The following is a 17,103-nucleotide window of genomic DNA, read 5'->3' as shown; positions in this document are numbered from 1 at the left end:
TGTGTGTGTGTGTATGCAAATACCGTTTATTACAGTTGAGCTATTTAGAAAAAGATCAGAACATGATAAAAGTGTAATACAGATAAGTATCCCACCCTTACCCAGAATGGAAGGTCATCAGACCTCTTGCCTTGTTAGGTCCAAGTAAGTGAGCATTTACTGCTGCTGTTGGGATTTTTTATTTTTTTTAAGAAGCTTGAAGTCTACAAAATCCATGGGAGAGCTACATAGTGGTGCAGCAAAAATATAAGAATTCAGTGTTTCTCAAACCTTGGCCACCAGCTGCTAGACTATAACTCCCATCATCCATAGCTAGCAGAACCAGTGACCAGGCATGGTGGGACTTGTAGTCAAACAGCTGAGGACCTAAATCCAAGAAACACTGGTTTGATGGCCACATTCTTCTCACCCACCATGGGAAGGCTACCTCTGTTACCAAAGCCTGGGAGATCTGCAGCTTGCTTCCTGGCCCCCCTAACCAACCTGTTGCAAGACTCTGCAGACTGAATGAAAACTTCAAAACGCAGCAATAAAGAAGAGGAAAGTAAATTTATTGTTTGCTGACAGCAAGCAGTGGATACTCAGAGGATACTTCCAAAAGCTGAGTGCCTTGCCATGGTTGCCCAGAGGCTTATATACTTTATTTTTGGCTGATATACATGAAGCATTACATATTCATTAGCTAATTGTTAAACCACATCCTTCCTCACTCCTTTTAAGGTTAACTTCCCCCTTTTTCACATAAGCTCCATCATTCTTTCATGGCCTTCACTATTGTTCCGAACGGACTTTCTTGGTTCTTCTAAGCAACATTCCAGAGATAAGATAAAGGGAGCTTTACCGTCACTGGTTAGTACAAAAAGAATAAGTCTTCTCACAACTGTCCATGGCCTGTAGCTGCAATTGAGTACATGACAAACTGTTTCTCACAATATGGGTTTTCTCAGAATCTTGGAGACCACTGCTCCAAACCCACTGCAGCAACACGTGTGTGGAACTTGCTGACAGAAGTGGACAGGCCACACGGTATGATTCAAAGTCAGCAGCCATTCTTGGACACAAGACCCTACCCAGTCTGCTCCATCCTCCAGCACACCAGATGCACACTTTCCTAGCAGTGCAACTTCATAGAAGCAATGAATTAAAAACAACAACAACCCCGAAAAACAGTTCAACAAGCACAGAAAAGCTGCAGTTCGGTCTGTGATAGCCCAGGTAGGCAGAACTCTACACACCTTTCCAGACAGTGTTTAATCTAGCCCTGCAGCTCTTAAAACACAGACCCGCAGGTGTTTTGTTCTCTTCCCACCAATTTTTGTTTTGTTCATTTTGTTTTGCTTTGCAACAGTAAAAAAAACAACAGCTGAAACAAATCGTTTCCGTTATTCCGTTGGAAACCAGTACTCCATTCTTGTTCTTGGTCCACAGCCATCAGAACACTCTGTTGAACTCTGTCTGATTGGTCGCCACTGGATTCCTGCCCTGATTGGCAGGTTGCTGCAGCACATGTCCACCCCTCCTCCTGCGAGGGCCAGGTACTCAAACATGGATTGGTTATGAGTGGAGAGCATGTTTTTGAGATCAGAAGGCATAGGGTCGGACCAGAAGAAGTCGTGATTCAGGGTGTCATCGCTATCTATCCTTTGGACAGGATCCAGGACCAGCAGCTTGTCTATGAGATCCAGAGCATATGGGTCTTTGACGTACACCTTTAGCCTCTCCTTCACCTTGTGCTTTTGCCCTTTCGGCAAGTCCACCTTCTCATACAGTTTGTATTTATCCATGCTTGGCCATACCTCCGGGGTGATGCATCTACAAAGCTGGCTGATGAGAGTGAGCTGGTGCTGTTCTGTGTTTCCCTGCATGATTGGGCTTCGGGTCCACAACTCTGCCATTATGCATCCTGCGCCCCAGACGTCAATGGGTGGTCCATAATCTCGTTCCCCCAAAAGCAGCTTCGGAGGACGATACCACAAAGTCACCACCCTGCTAGTGTAGCGATTGGGCTGGCCAAAGTTGGCCAGCTTCAGAACACCATCGCGGGTGATAAGCACGTTGGCTGCTTTCATGTCCCGATGCAAAATCTTATTCCGGTGGATGTAGTACAGGCCGTTCAGGAGCAATTGCATGACTTTCTTGATCTCTGAAAGTGTAAACTTGACATGGGCATTGCTAAGGAGTCCAACCAGGTCATGCTCGCAGAAGTCAAATACCAGGTAGATGCTGCCCTTGCAGCAGTTGTACGGAGAGGCTTTGGTCCTGCAGATCTCAATGAGATTCGCAACGTTTTCATGCTTGAGTAGCTGGAGGATTTTGATCTCCCGTAGGGCTGTGATGGGGAACCCGTCCTTTTCATTCTACATCAACACTTTTTTCAATGCAATTTTGCCTGTTTGACAATGTTTTGCTTTGAAGACCTCCCCGAAGGTGCCTTGCCCAATCTTGGCCAACTTCTCGTACTTGGAGACCTTGTCGCAGTAGAGACATTCCACCGTGTTGCACTGCTAGGCCATGGCGGAGCCGGCGCCCCTGATCTCTTCTGGCTGCCCCTCCATCTGAGGGACGCAGCAGCATGTTTCCGGGAGCGCTTTCACCCGCCTCTCCATTTCTTTGCAGTTCCTCTCATCCCGCCGCCACCAACGCCACTTCCAGGACGCGGGCTGTAAGACAGTTTATTTATCTGTCCAGTTTATAGACGTTTATGTGATTCCAGGACAGTTTCCAACAATGCACCGAATACAATACTGCAAAAAAGTGACAGTTGTTTAATGCAGCCCAGTTAATAAGAACAAGCAATAAGCAACAGCATGAGAACTGTAAAAATCAGAGTGGTTATTAGTTTAATACTAATACTAATACTAATACTAATAATACTGCCAGGACAGATGTTAGTGCAGCAACATTTGACTGCATAACTATCCGCTCATCTGAACAGCCTACTTATGTAGTAGTAATGTGCTTTGCTCCCTCTCTTTTTGAACAGGAAAATGGCAAGCTGCCACTTTTTCTAATTGCAGGCAGGGATCTTCGTTCCCTTGCATGCGTCACTCTTCTGAGCCACTTTGTGTGTGAGGAGCTAGCTGGTTGGAGTGCTACCTGCACCAAGTCCCTAGGCAACAGTTCCCTGGCCATTGCACTGGTTGTTTATTAAGAGGGGTTATTACAGACTGACAACCTCACTTGAAGCCTACTTAAGTACACATAGGCTTTTAACCTCACACTCTAAACATGTAACTTCTGTTGAGTCATGCTACTGAAAGGTTGGAAGGTAATTTCCAACAGGGTTTATTACAAAATGATAACTTACGTAAGAGATGCCCCTATTATGCTGAAGATAAATGGGTGGCGGGAGATAAACATGTTGGCAATTCTCTGTTGACATTGATATAGACTCTCCAAGTGTCCCTATTTTCCAGGCACAGCCCTGGATTTACAGAAGCTGTCTCAGCTTTTGATTTTATCCTGGAATGTCCTGTTTTCCCTTAGGACATCCCTATTTTAATTGGTGAAATGTTGGAGGGTATGGTAGGCTATTCCTATTGCGTGGCGAGTTCCCACCTCCCCCAGAGGAAATAAAGACACAGGACACAAGAATTCAGGTTAGTGGGTCAGATTAGGCCACAACTTCATTGATTACAGGAATTGAGCGGTATTGGCTTAGGCATTGGTCCTAACTACTAACCGGCTAGAGGCTAGAAGGGTTAATCACCAGAGGGAGGAGTCCTGCTGAGGCACGTCAACTAGGACCTCCCCCGGGCATCACCGCGTGGGGGCGTGCCATGGGCCCACACCTCCTTAGGCTTAGGACAAGGCCACGCCCCCCGGAATCCTTTACCGGACTACCCTTGCTTGGGGGAAGGTGATGGCGCTCCTTCCCCCCTTCATTTGCATAACAATAAGACAGTACCCCCACCAATGCCTAACCGCTAATACCGAGGAGTTGTGACGGTTTGCTACAAGGTAGGTGAAAACCAAATGGCTGGAGCCAATCTGCCATTTGGGAAAATTCCTACCACGCCCCTTGACGGCGACCAACCGGAGTTCATAGCAACGTCAGAGAACCTATCCTAAAAAGGGGTGGGATGGGCGGGAAAACTGGGTCAGCTGTAGTAGCGGAGGAAAAGAGGAGGAGCCTCGGCTGCAGCAGGTTTAAATAGCCGAGGCCCCACCCCCGGAGCCAGCCAATTGGCTGGCCCGGGGTATGACACGGGTGGGGATCAAATGTGGGGAAAGGGTGTGACGCCCGCAACCCCACTTCCTTGTTTATTGTGGAAGTGGCTTTTTCATTGGAGAAACAATGGAAGGTATGGAGTTATGCAACCCCTGGGCCAAGGAGACAAGTAGCTATAAAATCTTTAGAAGACATCTGAAGGCAGTCCTTTACAAGGAATTGTTTTCATGTTTAATGTTTTATTATATTTATATATATGTTGGAAACACATTATTATTACTATTACTGTTATTGTTGAATAGAATGCCCCTATTTTCATCAGAGAAATGTAGGCGGGTATGTTAATATAGTTTATAGCATCTTGGCAAATCAAACACATCTAGCCCCACCCTGCTCATTTGCCTACCCAGTTGGGAAACGAGAAGGGGTTGGCTGGGTGTGGGGGAAGAGGGTTGGCAAAGGGATTGGTGGGTTGGTGAATAGAGCAAGCCGGGTTGGCAGCCCCTAGTAATATTATTCGTGTGTGTGTGTGTGTGTGTGTGTGTGTGTGTGTAGACTGTGCAAGAATTGTTTGTGTTTTTAATAGAACCAGTAAACTTCTTATTGAGAACAAGTGAGGCAGGAATTAGGGGGGGAAATATTGCGGATAAACTTGACATTGAGATTTTCAGATAATTCCATCCTTAGTTTGGTGGCAGCAGGGAATTTTCAAGCAGCTCTTTAGCATAGGTGCTGCTGCTGGGTAAGTGCAGGGCATGTGAAACCAAATTATAATTCCTAGGAGGAGCAATTCATCAGAATGCATGCCCAGCCTTTTGGATGGTAGTGACGGTGCACTGTGGACATTGTGAGGGGTTATTATTTGTTGCCATAAAACAGGGCTGGCTGGCTTCTTTCTCATCTGAGGATGTGCAAGAGAGATGCCAGTGTCAGTGTCAGCCACATTAAGTATGTTTATAACCTGCTTTGTGCAAGCACACGTGTCACCTAAGTCCAAGGCCTGCTGTCCTGCACACTAACAATCCATGCACGTTGATTTTATAGGCACAGCGAAACTATAATCCAATCTCTCCTAAATTTGAAAGGTTTCTTCTGTGGCTCCTCTTCCATGTCTGCCTGTCAATCAATCAATCAATCAATCAGTCAGTCAATGACATTACAGCGCCATAGACTTTAGCATGAAGTGCAATCCTATGCATGTTTACTCCTAATGGGATTTAATAGGCCTGGCAGCAGCCTCTGGCATGCATTGTAAAGCAAACAATGGATTCCCTGGGAGGGCTTAATGACACAGCTAAGCCCACAGCGGATGCTCCGGTTTGGTGGCTGTGCTGAGTGGAGTTCTGGGTCTGCTTTGCATATGTGCAGTGGCTGGTGCTGCCCTGCTAATGATGCTGGCACTGCTCCGACCTGCACATCTCCGCACAGGGCCAGCCACAGGGTGGCATTGGCTAGTTCAGGTGCTTTAAGTGAATCCACAGCTCTCCTCAGCACAGCTACATCCAGATTGCCCCCTAGTCAGTCATTGCTGGACAGCCAGCTCAACTGAAGTGGCATGGTGGGCTGCCCTGACCCAACTTGTAGACTAATGAGTGACAGTGGATGTAGGGTAATGATTGCTAGACCCAACATCACATGCACACCAACCTTTCTCCGATGAAAATAGGGACATCCTATTCCATAACAATAATAATTCTTATTTTATTATTTGTACCCCGCCCATCTGACTCAGCTGCCAGAGCCACTCTGGGTGGCTTCCAACATAAGGGCTTCCTTCAGGTGTCTTCTAAAGGTTGCAAGTTACTTACCTCCTGGGCTCTGGGGTTGCATAATTCCATACCCTCCAACGTTTCTCCGATGAAAATAGGGATGTCCAAAGGATAAGCGGGACATTTGGGGATCAAATCAGAAACCAGGACGGCTTCTCTAAATCCGGGACAGTCCCTGAAAAATAGGGACACTTAAAGGGTCTGCACATAAACTCCCCACAAACAAATCCAACTGAATGCTAGATAAATAGGTCATGTCATGTAATCTCCCTGTAAACTTTGTGCCAGCAAACCAGGAGGAATGTTCAATGAAAGGTTGTACCAAAAGTGAGCTCAGACTGGAAGCATGCAGAGGAGCTGCATCCAAATTAGGGCTGGCTAACCGTTTTTGGTCTGAGGCCTACATTGTCCCCTGGCCATGTCCCTGGGGACTGCATGCCAAAGTGGGTGTGGCAGAAGTGCACAAGGAGGGTGTTGCCAGACATATATTTAATAATTCAGCATCATTTCATTAAATTAAATTCATTAACTCTTAAATGATTTGGGAACTCTTGTTTTTATTATATAAGCAGTGTCAATGTCCTGAAATCGCAAAACAATGGATAATTAATTTCCTGATTCCAGTCTTGATCAAACAAGTACTTGACATATGTAGGGTGCTCAGCAAGCACTTAGCTCAGAAAAGTGGCTTTGTGAAACTTCTGGCATGGCAGAACAGTGGCTGCTTTAATGTGCAATCTCTGCTGGGACTAGCCAGCCGCTGCTGATCATTCAGTGGGCAGACAAGGCTTCCCAGAAGTGCTCAAAGATGACTGAGCATTGCAAAAGCGATCATGAATGAGGAAGTGGCAAGTAGCCTACTGGGTACGGTCCTGCTGCTGTTGACAATGGCTGGAGAGAGAGCATGACACCACCACCCGAGATAAAAAAACCCAGCGAAGAACATCACACGGCAGTACAGTCAATACCTCAGGTTACAGACGCTTCAGGTTGCGTTTTTTCAGGTTACGGACGCTCCGAAACCCGGAAGTACCGGAATGGGTTACTTCCGGGTTTTGGAGGTTGCGCATGCGCAAAAGTGCTGAATCACAACCCGTGCATGCGCAGATGCGCCGCTGTGGGTTGCAAACGTGCATCCCGCATGGATCACCTTCGCAACTCGAGCGTCCACTGTACCTATTTTTTAAATGTTGAGGGAACTTGGGGATCATTAAAAATAATTGGGGTCTGGGGTCCATGTATCAAGTGAATGGCAGCCTTTTATTATATGTGCTAGTTGTGGGGAGCTCAGGCCCCGATCCTTGGTATGGGAAATGGCGTGATACAATCATATCCCTATGTTTTTGTGAAATGTTGGAAATGCAATTTCCAGTCACAGCCTGCAAAGTGTCAAACGTGGGCACTTCACCACTTGGGCAGAGTTGCACACCAAAAATTGCATATTAGGATAAATTTGTACTTAAATGCTGATGGATTTTTTGGAGTGTGTGTACAGTGGTACCTCGGGTTACAGACGCTTCAGGTTACAGACTCCGCTAACCCAGAAATAGTACCTCGGGTTAAGAACTTTGCTTCAGGGTGATAACAGAAATCACGCGGCAGTGGGAGGCCCCATTAGCTAAAGTGATACCTCAGGTTAAGAACAGTTTCAGGTTAAGAACGGACCTCCCGAACGAATTAAGTTCTTAACCCGAGGTACCATTGTATAACAAACTAATGCAGATATGCAGAGAACTGAAAGCTGAAAAAATGAGAACCCCAAATTGATGGATTCATCCACAACCTTAACTTCCTTTGGGAAATGAATGGTAAAATCTGGGGAAAGTTGCATATCTCTGATTTCCTTTCCCCTCACCTGCAGTATGAAGGTTCTTTGGCTAGGGTTAGCCTACTGGCAAATTAGATGGATGTCATTAAGTCTGGCTTGCTGTTTCCGCCAGCACCCTGAGCAAGCTGATAGCTGTGCTTCTTGACTTTTCAGCTACCGGCTTGGAAAACATGTCAAATTATTCCAAATGAAGTATTGCTTTAGCAGCTGTCAGTGGAATGTTAGATTATTTAAAGCGACCAATTTGCTCTCCTGTCCAGGCTACACTTGAGGCAGGTTCCCCTATCACCTGCCCTGAAATATACTCAAAGTGATTTCATGCTCTTTATTCAGCTCATTGTGGTGAGGAGAAATGAATGAAAGTCCCCTCAAAGTATCTGCTTTATACACATTATTTACACAATGGGCTGCACATGATTGGCTAATTCTGGAATTCTACTGTAAGCCAATCAGGTTGTGGATTCACTTATATCTGGAGCATGATTGGGTGGTTCCTGCCAACCATACTGCTGCATTGTTCTAGGACCAATCAGACTGCTGCATTCTGAATCCTATTGTTCTAGGACCAATCAGACTGCTGCAATTTGGATCCTATTGTTCTAGGACCAATCAGACTGCTGCAGTTTGGATCCTATTCAACTCAGTACAGTGGTGCCCCGCAAGACGAATGCCTCGCAAGACAGAAAACCCACTAGACGAAAGGGTTTTCCGTTTTTGAGCTGCTTCGCAAGACGAATTTCCCTATGGGCTTGCTTCGCAAGACGAAAACGTCTTGCGAGTGTTCCGATTTTTTTCCGCTCCCCCCCCTTTTTCAAAGCCGCTAAGCCGCTAATAGCCTTTTAGCCGCTAAGCCGCTAAGCCTTTAATAGCCGCTAATCCGCTAATAGCGCTAATCCGCTAAGCCGCTAATAGGGTTGCTTCGCAAGACGAAAAAACCGCTAGACAAAGAGACTCGCGGAATGGATTATTTTCGTCTTGTGAGGCACCACTGTACATAACATACCCCTAGTTAACACTATTGAATTAGGGCAAGGTTCCCTCTGGCTGTTTGCACAGCGTCACAGAGGCCTTTGGGGCTGGCCAGACCTGTTGTTCCCAGCAAGAGATGGCGCATTGCTCTGCATTGCAAGTAAACAGTGCTTTCTGTTGTTGCTCTATAAGCAGTTCCAGGACCATATGTGACGACTTGTGGGTGGAGTGCTGGGAGAAACAACTCGCAATACAAAGGAACGGTGACAACTAGTTGTTTCGTTTTAGCATAACGGGATAAGGGTGAATTCTTTAGGGCAGACTCTAAACCACAAAAGCAAGAAGGATAATCAGGATTTGTTTATATGTACTGTATATTGCATTTGATAGTGCAGCAACTCTTACTATCCTCTTTATATCCACTGGGTTTTCCCCCACCCAGCCATTGGAACTGATGAAAATGTCTGTATCATGACATTTGCCATTGTGCATAACAACAATATTTATTTATTTATAAAAAAATATTTATATACTGCTATTCATTTTTTTTAAAGAATCAGAATGGTTTACAATAACCATACGTAAAGGACAATGCATGCCATTCGAAAATGTTTAAATCACAAAGCAGCCAATTACAAATGAATCTCAACTTATGCAGGGTTCCATTCCGGGATCACCTGTAAATCCAAAATTGTATATAGTCAAAAATACATTGGGTTTGATGGTGATTGGGGTTGCCAAAGTCATTTTTCTTAGAACCCCACCCCTTTTTATTTTTTATTTGCCAAGTGTGTAAAGCTGAATGTGCACAAGTTGAATGTGCACAATTTGTGAGTTACCTATACTATGGAAATATGCATTATTAGTTGCCTGCATAAGCCTGATGGAATATAAAGTTTTCAGCAGGCATTTAAAAGTTGAAACGTGCTGAATCTCTATTGGCAGAGTATCCCGAAATGGCTGCCATGCTGTCGTGTTAAAAAATGGGAAGTCCCTGTTTTCCTGGGAAAGTTGAGGGATAACCAGGCCACTGCATTCTGCTCTAGTTGGAGTCATGTCCAAAGGCAGCCCCACATAAAGTGTATTGCGGTAACCCAGTCTAAGTTACCAAGGCATTGACTACAGCGATTAGTCTATCCTTGTCCACAAACAGCCCCAGCTTGTGAATCAGACAAAGCTGGTAAAAGGTAATTTTCTATTTTCTCCCTTACTGAAAGGCTTGCACCTAGTTCCCAGCTGACAAATGTCTGGGAGGGTGAATATGTAACTAACTATCACAGCAATCTTAATATTATAATTATAGATAATGATTTCGGTAGTATTAATGTTCAGGTAATTGCACCTAGGATTATTGCCTAAAAGAATATTTTATAAATATAAAGCACCACCCACAGAAGCTGTTTGCCCTAGTTGTAAATAGCATATCGGAGGGGGGGGGGGTTTAGGAAGCAAGGAGGAAAGGCTTAATCTCCCTTTTCTCACCAGCTCAGAACAGTTGGTTTCCCCAGACACAGAACGGGGAATTCTGAATTACCTTCCAATTACTTTCCAGTCTGTTTCAACAGACTCATTTAAGAAGCCCTTCTCTGGCTGTCCTCAATAAATTCGTCCCATAGGGTGGTCAGCCACGCATTGCCAAAGTTGAGGATCTGCCATACTCCTCAACGATCCTGATTTGAGGGGGACATCCTGGAATTACAGAAGCCAACCCAGCTTCTGATTGGATCCCGGAATGTCCCATTTTTTGGTTGGGCACTCTGGCACATGCTAGCAGCTCGTGCTAGATCTCTGGCCCAAAAGACGCCCATTCTTTGGTTTCGTGCTCTTGCGTGAGTCAGCTGGCTCCTGCAAAAACTCAGGGCCAAACGAGCACCCCAATTTTAATCAGTGGGATATAGGAGATTATGATTTGTGACACAAAAAAAAGTAGGGGGCAAAAGAGGACTCCAATTTGCATATGGTAGCTTAAGTGTATAAATACCAATTTTGAAAGAAATTTGTAACATTTAAATTGGAATATGGTAAAAGCATAAGAAATGGGTCCGTAAATGCGTGTTTGGGTTAAAGGTGGGTCCTGAGTTTCTAAAGGTTGAAGAGATCTGCTCTAGAGGACACTTTCAAACAGAGGTCTGCCCTCTACAAAGTAGGGCAAGGAGACAAGAAGAGGAGGTTAAGGGGTGATATGATAGCCATGTTCAAATATATAAAAGGATGTCACATAGAGGAGGGAGAAAGGTTGTTTTCTGCTGCTCCAGAGAAGCGGACACGGAGCAATGGATCCAAACTACAAGAAAGAAGATTCCACCTAAACATTAGGAAGAACTTCCTGACAGTAAGAGCTGTTCGACAGTGGAATTTGCTGCCAAGGAGTGTGGTGGAGTCTCCTCCTTTGGAGGTCTTTAAGCAGAGGCTTGACAACCATATGTCAGGAGTGCTCTGATGGTGTTTCCTGCTTGGCAGGGGGTTGGACTCGATGGCCCTTGTGGTCTATTCCAACTCTATGATTCTATGATTCTATGACATCATTTGAACTGAAGCTGGTGGCCAGAAGAAGAAGAATAGGAGGAAGTTTGGACTTGATATCCCACCTTTCACTCCCCTTAAGGAGTCTCAAAGCGTCTGTCAATCTCCTTTCCCTCCCTCCCTCCCAACAAACACTCTGTGAGGTGAGTGGGGCTGAGAGACTTCAGAGAAGTGTGACTAGCCCAAGGTCACCCAGCAGCTGCATTTGGAGGAGTGGAGAAGCGAACCCAGTTTGCCAGATTACGAGTCCACTGCTCTTATCCACTACACCACACTGGCTGTCACTAGGGGAAGGCCTTTTCAACACTCCTGGTTGCAGAATTCTCTCACTAGAGATATTTTCCTCCTGAGACCCATGCTGTGGCAAAAGGCCTTTTTATTTTCTCAGGGTTTCTTTTAATGCTCTTTGCACTATTTTCTGTTGCTGCCTTTATACTGGTTTTATTCTGATCAGATTTTATGCTTGCATTCTGCTTTTTCACTTCATGGAGGTTTTAACTTTTGTTCTTGAACCACCCAGAGAACTTTTTATTAATGGGGGGTGTAGGAATGTTGTAAATAAACACAAGCAGAGTTTTGAATCAGGTACTTCAAGTCGGATCTAGTTTGACCCTGAGTTCATAACCCGGCAGGCCTCAAGCACACATAATTGCACTAATGGATCCATAACCTCCTACACGCCTGCAAATGAACCAGTCTCTTCTCTTCTCCTGCCAGTTTCAAATGGCACCTGGAAATTAAGTCTTAAACATAAAGGGGGAAATATGGTGCCCAGGGAGGAAGAAACCTGGGTTTTAGCCAATAATCCTCCAGCTTTGCCAAATATTTAGCAGCTACTGCTTGCCAAGCCTAATTAATGTGTCCTGATGACCAAGTTAAGCAGCTACTGTTTATCCTTTACATAATCTCAACTCAAGATGTGTGAGCGAGCCATTGACTTACACTGGAATACTTTCTTCAGGGTTATGTGCCATGCAGGACCAAACTAAATGATGTGTAGCCAGCTGGCTTAAAGATGCATTTAAGGGCCCAGATACAAAGCTAATGTATCGGCTAGTTTGGCCCTATGGTCACCTAACAGGGCCCAGTTCCCTTTGAGTTACATATTACTCTTCTGTTGCCATAGCTCTGGGGTCTCTGAGGCCTACAGGCATCATTTCTTTCCACACACCAGACCAGGAAATTGTACACACCCTTCCTTGGGACTTCTCACGACTCCATAATGGCTAGCCCAAAAGTTATTTACATCAATCATCGCTTGGAAATGTACTTGCATAGTTGTGTTAGGAATTCCATCACAAGCAGTGGGACGGCGCTCTAAATTACCCATAAGAGTTGAGGCGGGAATTGTCTAAACCAGGTTGTAATTTGGTTATATAAGTGGCAATGGAAGCAGGAGAGTCCATCGTTCGTTTCTTCCTGCGTTTGGTTTCACCCTGCCGGCTTTAAATAAATCAATTAAGGAACAAAACACCATAGGAGGTGGCAGGTGACCTACAAATTTTCACATTTCCCTGGAGGAGCCTGAAGATGAGACATGCACTTGAGGGTATAAGGTGGATGCTCTCAGAGGCATACATAGTGTCCCTTGCACCCTTGGCAAGGAGCTGTATAGGCACCCCTCTCCTCTGAAAAAACCAACAACCTGAGAAGCAGGCAAGGCTGCCTGAACAGGAGGATCATGGCTCCTTGGGGCTGAATGGGGCACTCGCGCCGCTCTGTGCCTGGAGGCCATTCCATCTCCTCCTCCTGCAGCAGGAGCAGCAGTTCTTCCTGCTAGAGATCCCAGCGGATTCCTTCTGCCAGCAAAACAGAGCATTGGGTGAGAGGGGTGCTCCCAGTATTGGGAGGACTTCAACACCTGATAGGTGATTTTTGCACCCCCACTGGGCTTGCGGCCTCAGCAGGAGCTGGTTTCAGTTACCCCTAGGAATGCCTCTGGAAGCTCTCATTTTGGTGTAAGGTGTATGCCTCCATCTTCTTGGCAAGCTCTGAGGGATCAGAGTACTAGGGTAGTAGATAGAAAGAGATAGGAAGAGAGATTCTCAAAGAGAAAACACCTTGCCAAGAAAGTAAGAAATGCCCACCTCTGTCAGTGCCTTCAAAACCAGGTTTATTGGATTGCAGGCAGATTTTATACACACACACACACACTAGAGGAGTAGTACATATTTCCATTCAACCCTATTTCTCATCGCAATTCATGCTTCAGGAAACCCCTGACCTCTGTAGTTTCCTTATCCTAGTCAGTCAAAGACAAGGAACACCAACAAAGTAACACAACTATCTGCCACAGATATGGTGAGATGAAAAACGGCTGCTCAGATCCCATGAAGAAGGCCTCAAAGCATAAACAACCATAAAAAGATATTGTTGTGGGTTTTTTTATGTGTCTCCTTACAAGTTCGTAGATGACAGAGAAGCTTAAGTGACCTCGAGAGCTGGGGACGTGTGACTGAGGCTTTGAACCAGATTGTCGACACTTCAAATCCCACCTTACTTTTCAAGTCATTTGGAACCTTTAGGTACATCACTATTTCTCAGCCTCAGTTCCTCATCACCAATATTGACTCAAGGTGTGAACACAGGGCACTGTAAAGTGGGTTTGATGTGTCCCAGGTGTGTGTGTGTGTGTGTTGTGCATTATCCACACAACATCCTGTTCCAAGTTCAGTTTGTACTACTATCCCCCACCCCCAAATTAATTTGGATTTTCCTGATCCAGAGATAATGTAGTAAGTTGGGGGGAATCCAACATAAAAATCACATATTATGCAGGACATGCTGAAGTGCATTGTGTGGGAGTGTGGTGATGGTGTTGTTGTTTTTTTAAAGTGTGTGACAACTGTTTGCTGGGTGCCATCTATCACCACAGCCACTACTTCCATTGGTGAGGCATTCCTTGGTGGGTTGCTAGTGGGGACCGGTGCAACACACAACAGATTAAAACATTCTCATTCTAGATATCTGGATAAAAAGGTAAAGGGACCCCTGACCATTAGGTCCAGTTGTGGACGACTGGAGTTGCGGCGCTCATCTCACTTTATTGGGCGAGGGAGCCGGCGTACAGCTTCCGGGTCATGTGGCCAGCATGACTAAGCCGCTTCTGGTGAACCAGAGCAGCACACAGAAACGCTGTTTACCTTCCCGCCGGAGCCGTACCTATTTATCTACTTGCACTTTGACGTGCTTTCAAACTGCTAGGTTGGCAGGAGCAGGGACCGAGCAACGGGAGCTAACGCTGCTGCGGGGATTTGAACCGGGATAGGGATAGGCTTGCCTAAAAAAAAAATGTTTTTAGCAGCCACTTAAAAGAGTGTAGTAAAAGTGCCTGCCTGTTATCAATAATCAGGGTGTTTCAAAGTGTATGTATGTACTGCTAAAGTAAAAGATTGAGGGAATGATAGAATTGTAGAGTTGGAAGGGACCATGAGGGTCATCTAGTCCAACCCCCTGCAGTAGTAAAAAAAGTAGGACACCCCCCCCCCGGATGGTTAAGTCCAGTCAAAGGCGACTATGGGGTTGTGGTGCTCATCTCGCTTTTAGGCAAGGGACCCGACGTTTGTCCACAGACAGCTTCCCAGCTCATGTGACCAGCATGACTAAACTGCTTCTGGCGCAACGGAACACCATGAGGGAAACCAGAGCGCACGGAAATGCCATTTACCTTATTGCCACAGCAGTACATATTTATCTACTTCCATCAGCATCCTTTTGAAGTGCTAGGTTGGCAGGAACTGAGACAGAGCAACGGGAGTTCAGCCTGTAGTGGGGATTTGAACCACCAACCTTCTGATTGGCAAGCCCAAGAGGCTCAGTGGTTTAGACCACAGCGCCACCCATGTCCCTGCAATGCAGGAACAGTGCCTATTCTGGAGATCATAGCAGCTGGGGTAAGGTGATCCCACTGGTAAACTGGTAAATTGTATCAAGTGTGTATGTCCTCATCACTTACATGGAACCGTTCGTTAAAAGAAAAAATTCCAGTTGTAGCCATTGACTTGGTTCTGACACTGTCAGTCGGAATATTGCTTTAAAACAGCATCTTAAAACACGTGAATCATTGCGCTGGCAGGAAGGATGTTGTGTGATAGAATTTAAAAGGTGGAGCCTAAGGGGCCATAGAGGAACTAGCAGCAAGGTGCCAACTCTAGCATGGGGAATAACCTGGAAGATGGCATCTCTTCTGGCTCGACAGGTGGTAGAGCAAAAACAGGAAGTTCCTCCAAGGGCAAGATTGGAAAGTGAGTGGTTAGGCTGAGGAAATAAAACCGCCACTTGGTCATCATTGCAAGAGGAATCTAAACCCTGAAAATAGGACAAATGGTTTTGCAGAGCAGGTTCCCTGTACACGACACAGGATGTGATTTCTTATGTTTCCCACGGAAGCACTGCAAACATCTCATGGTATGTTCTCAGGGAACTGAAATCCTGTGGAACAGTCCAAAAGTACCTTTTTCCCGCTTCTCCAGAACTTGATTCTGAAGATGCCGTCAGGTGTAGTCAGATCAATTATCTCAGATGGGGAAATTTTTATCATCATCATCATTATCATCATCATCATCACCATCGTTATATATTTATACCCTTTCCCCCTGACGAGACTCAAGGCAGCTTACCTATTAACATGAGAACCGCTAAAAACATAGAAAAAAAATCATTAAAAAACAATCAAGCGTTGTTAGAAGGAAGACTACAGTGGTGCCCCGCAAGATGAATGTCTCGCAAGACGGAAAACTCGCTAGACGAAAGAGTTTTCCGTTTTGGAGGTGCTTCGCAAAACGAATCTCCTATGGGCTTGCTTTGCAAGACGAAAATGTCTTGCGAGTTCCTGCGGGTTCCCCCCCTTTTTTCTAAGCCACTAAACCGCTTATCAGCTGATCCGATAAGCCGCTAAAAGCCGCTAATAGCGCTAATCCGCTAATCCGTCAATGGGCTTGCTTCGCAAGACGAAAAAACCGCTAGACGAAGAGAATCACAGAACGGATTCTTTTCGTCTTGCGAGGCACCACTGTATATACATATATACAATGTGTTAAAACCATACAAATAATTTCAAATAAGAATAGCACCAGAGCTTTCATTAAAAGCAGTCAGTTCCCAAAAGCTTGATGGAATGAAAACGTCTTCACTTGCTGGCAGAAGGACAAGGAGGGAGCCAGGCTAGCTTCTCCAGGGATGCAGTTCCAGAGCCTGGGAGCAGCCACTGAGAAGGCCCTCGCCCACATCCCCACCAAGTGTGCCTGTGAGGATGGCAGGACCAAGAGAAGGGCCTCCCCCAAAGATCTCAAAACCTGGGCAGGTTTGTATGAGGGAATACGATCTTTCAGATAGCTTGGACCCAATGGGTGTGGCTCAGGTTCAAGTCCGGCCCAACTGTTAAGCGAAGTGAGGCGGCTGTTTCAGGTGGCAGCAGTCCCCTGTTCACATTCTCTCTTAGTTCCCTAAGCCAGCCTCCTCTGTATCCCTTAAGCTAGTCTCCTGCCCTCAGGGATCGTGGGAGGATATTGTCCCATCAGCAGGGTTAAGGTGAAATTCAGCTACCCACCCTGTAGCTGAATTCTGTGGGTGTTAGCCAACTTACTGGCTCCATCGGTGCAAAGATTTAGGCTCGAACAACAGAAATTTTCCCCCTCTCCTCCACTCTTGCATACTCTCTATTTTTTTTCTAGGGTCTCTCCCTAACTCTCTGCAGAGAGTGCAAGGTGCGCGTGTGCAGAGGAAAGTGGGGGAGGGGAGTTCCTGTGTGCAAATGTAAATCCTTGTGTTGACGCAACAAGTTGTTTAGCACCACATTGGAAATAACCCTGTAAAACGACTTTTTTCAGCAGGAACTCAGCAGA

At 45.7% G+C, this 17,103-nt stretch overlaps 1 long non-coding RNA gene and 1 pseudogene across 2 annotated transcripts in view; one reads left to right on the top strand and one right to left on the bottom strand.

The window, feature by feature from the left end:
- LOC309525727 overlaps positions 1-17,103 on the top strand; it is a 45,829-nt gene that overhangs the window by 14,330 nt on the left and 14,396 nt on the right. The window contains exons 3-4 of the long non-coding RNA XR_014216510.1: positions 3,487-3,599; positions 13,672-13,785. This is a non-coding gene — a long non-coding RNA (uncharacterized lncRNA). The remainder of the gene's footprint in view (positions 1-3,486; positions 3,600-13,671; positions 13,786-17,103) is intronic.
- On the bottom strand, positions 1,251-3,360 carry LOC309527486 (cyclin-dependent kinase 9 pseudogene; annotated as a pseudogene). The gene is made up of 2 exons: positions 3,308-3,360; positions 1,251-2,608 (listed from the first exon to the last, which is right to left on the bottom strand). The product of its transcript is annotated as a cyclin-dependent kinase 9 pseudogene (transcript).

This window comes from Podarcis vaucheri, assembly GCF_965113315.1.
Source record: "Podarcis vaucheri genome assembly, chromosome: 2".
Classification (NCBI taxonomy): Eukaryota; Metazoa; Chordata; class Lepidosauria; order Squamata; family Lacertidae; genus Podarcis; species Podarcis vaucheri.
The sequence above is the reverse complement of the archived record's forward strand: the minus strand, read 5'-3'. Positions and strand labels throughout refer to the sequence as shown.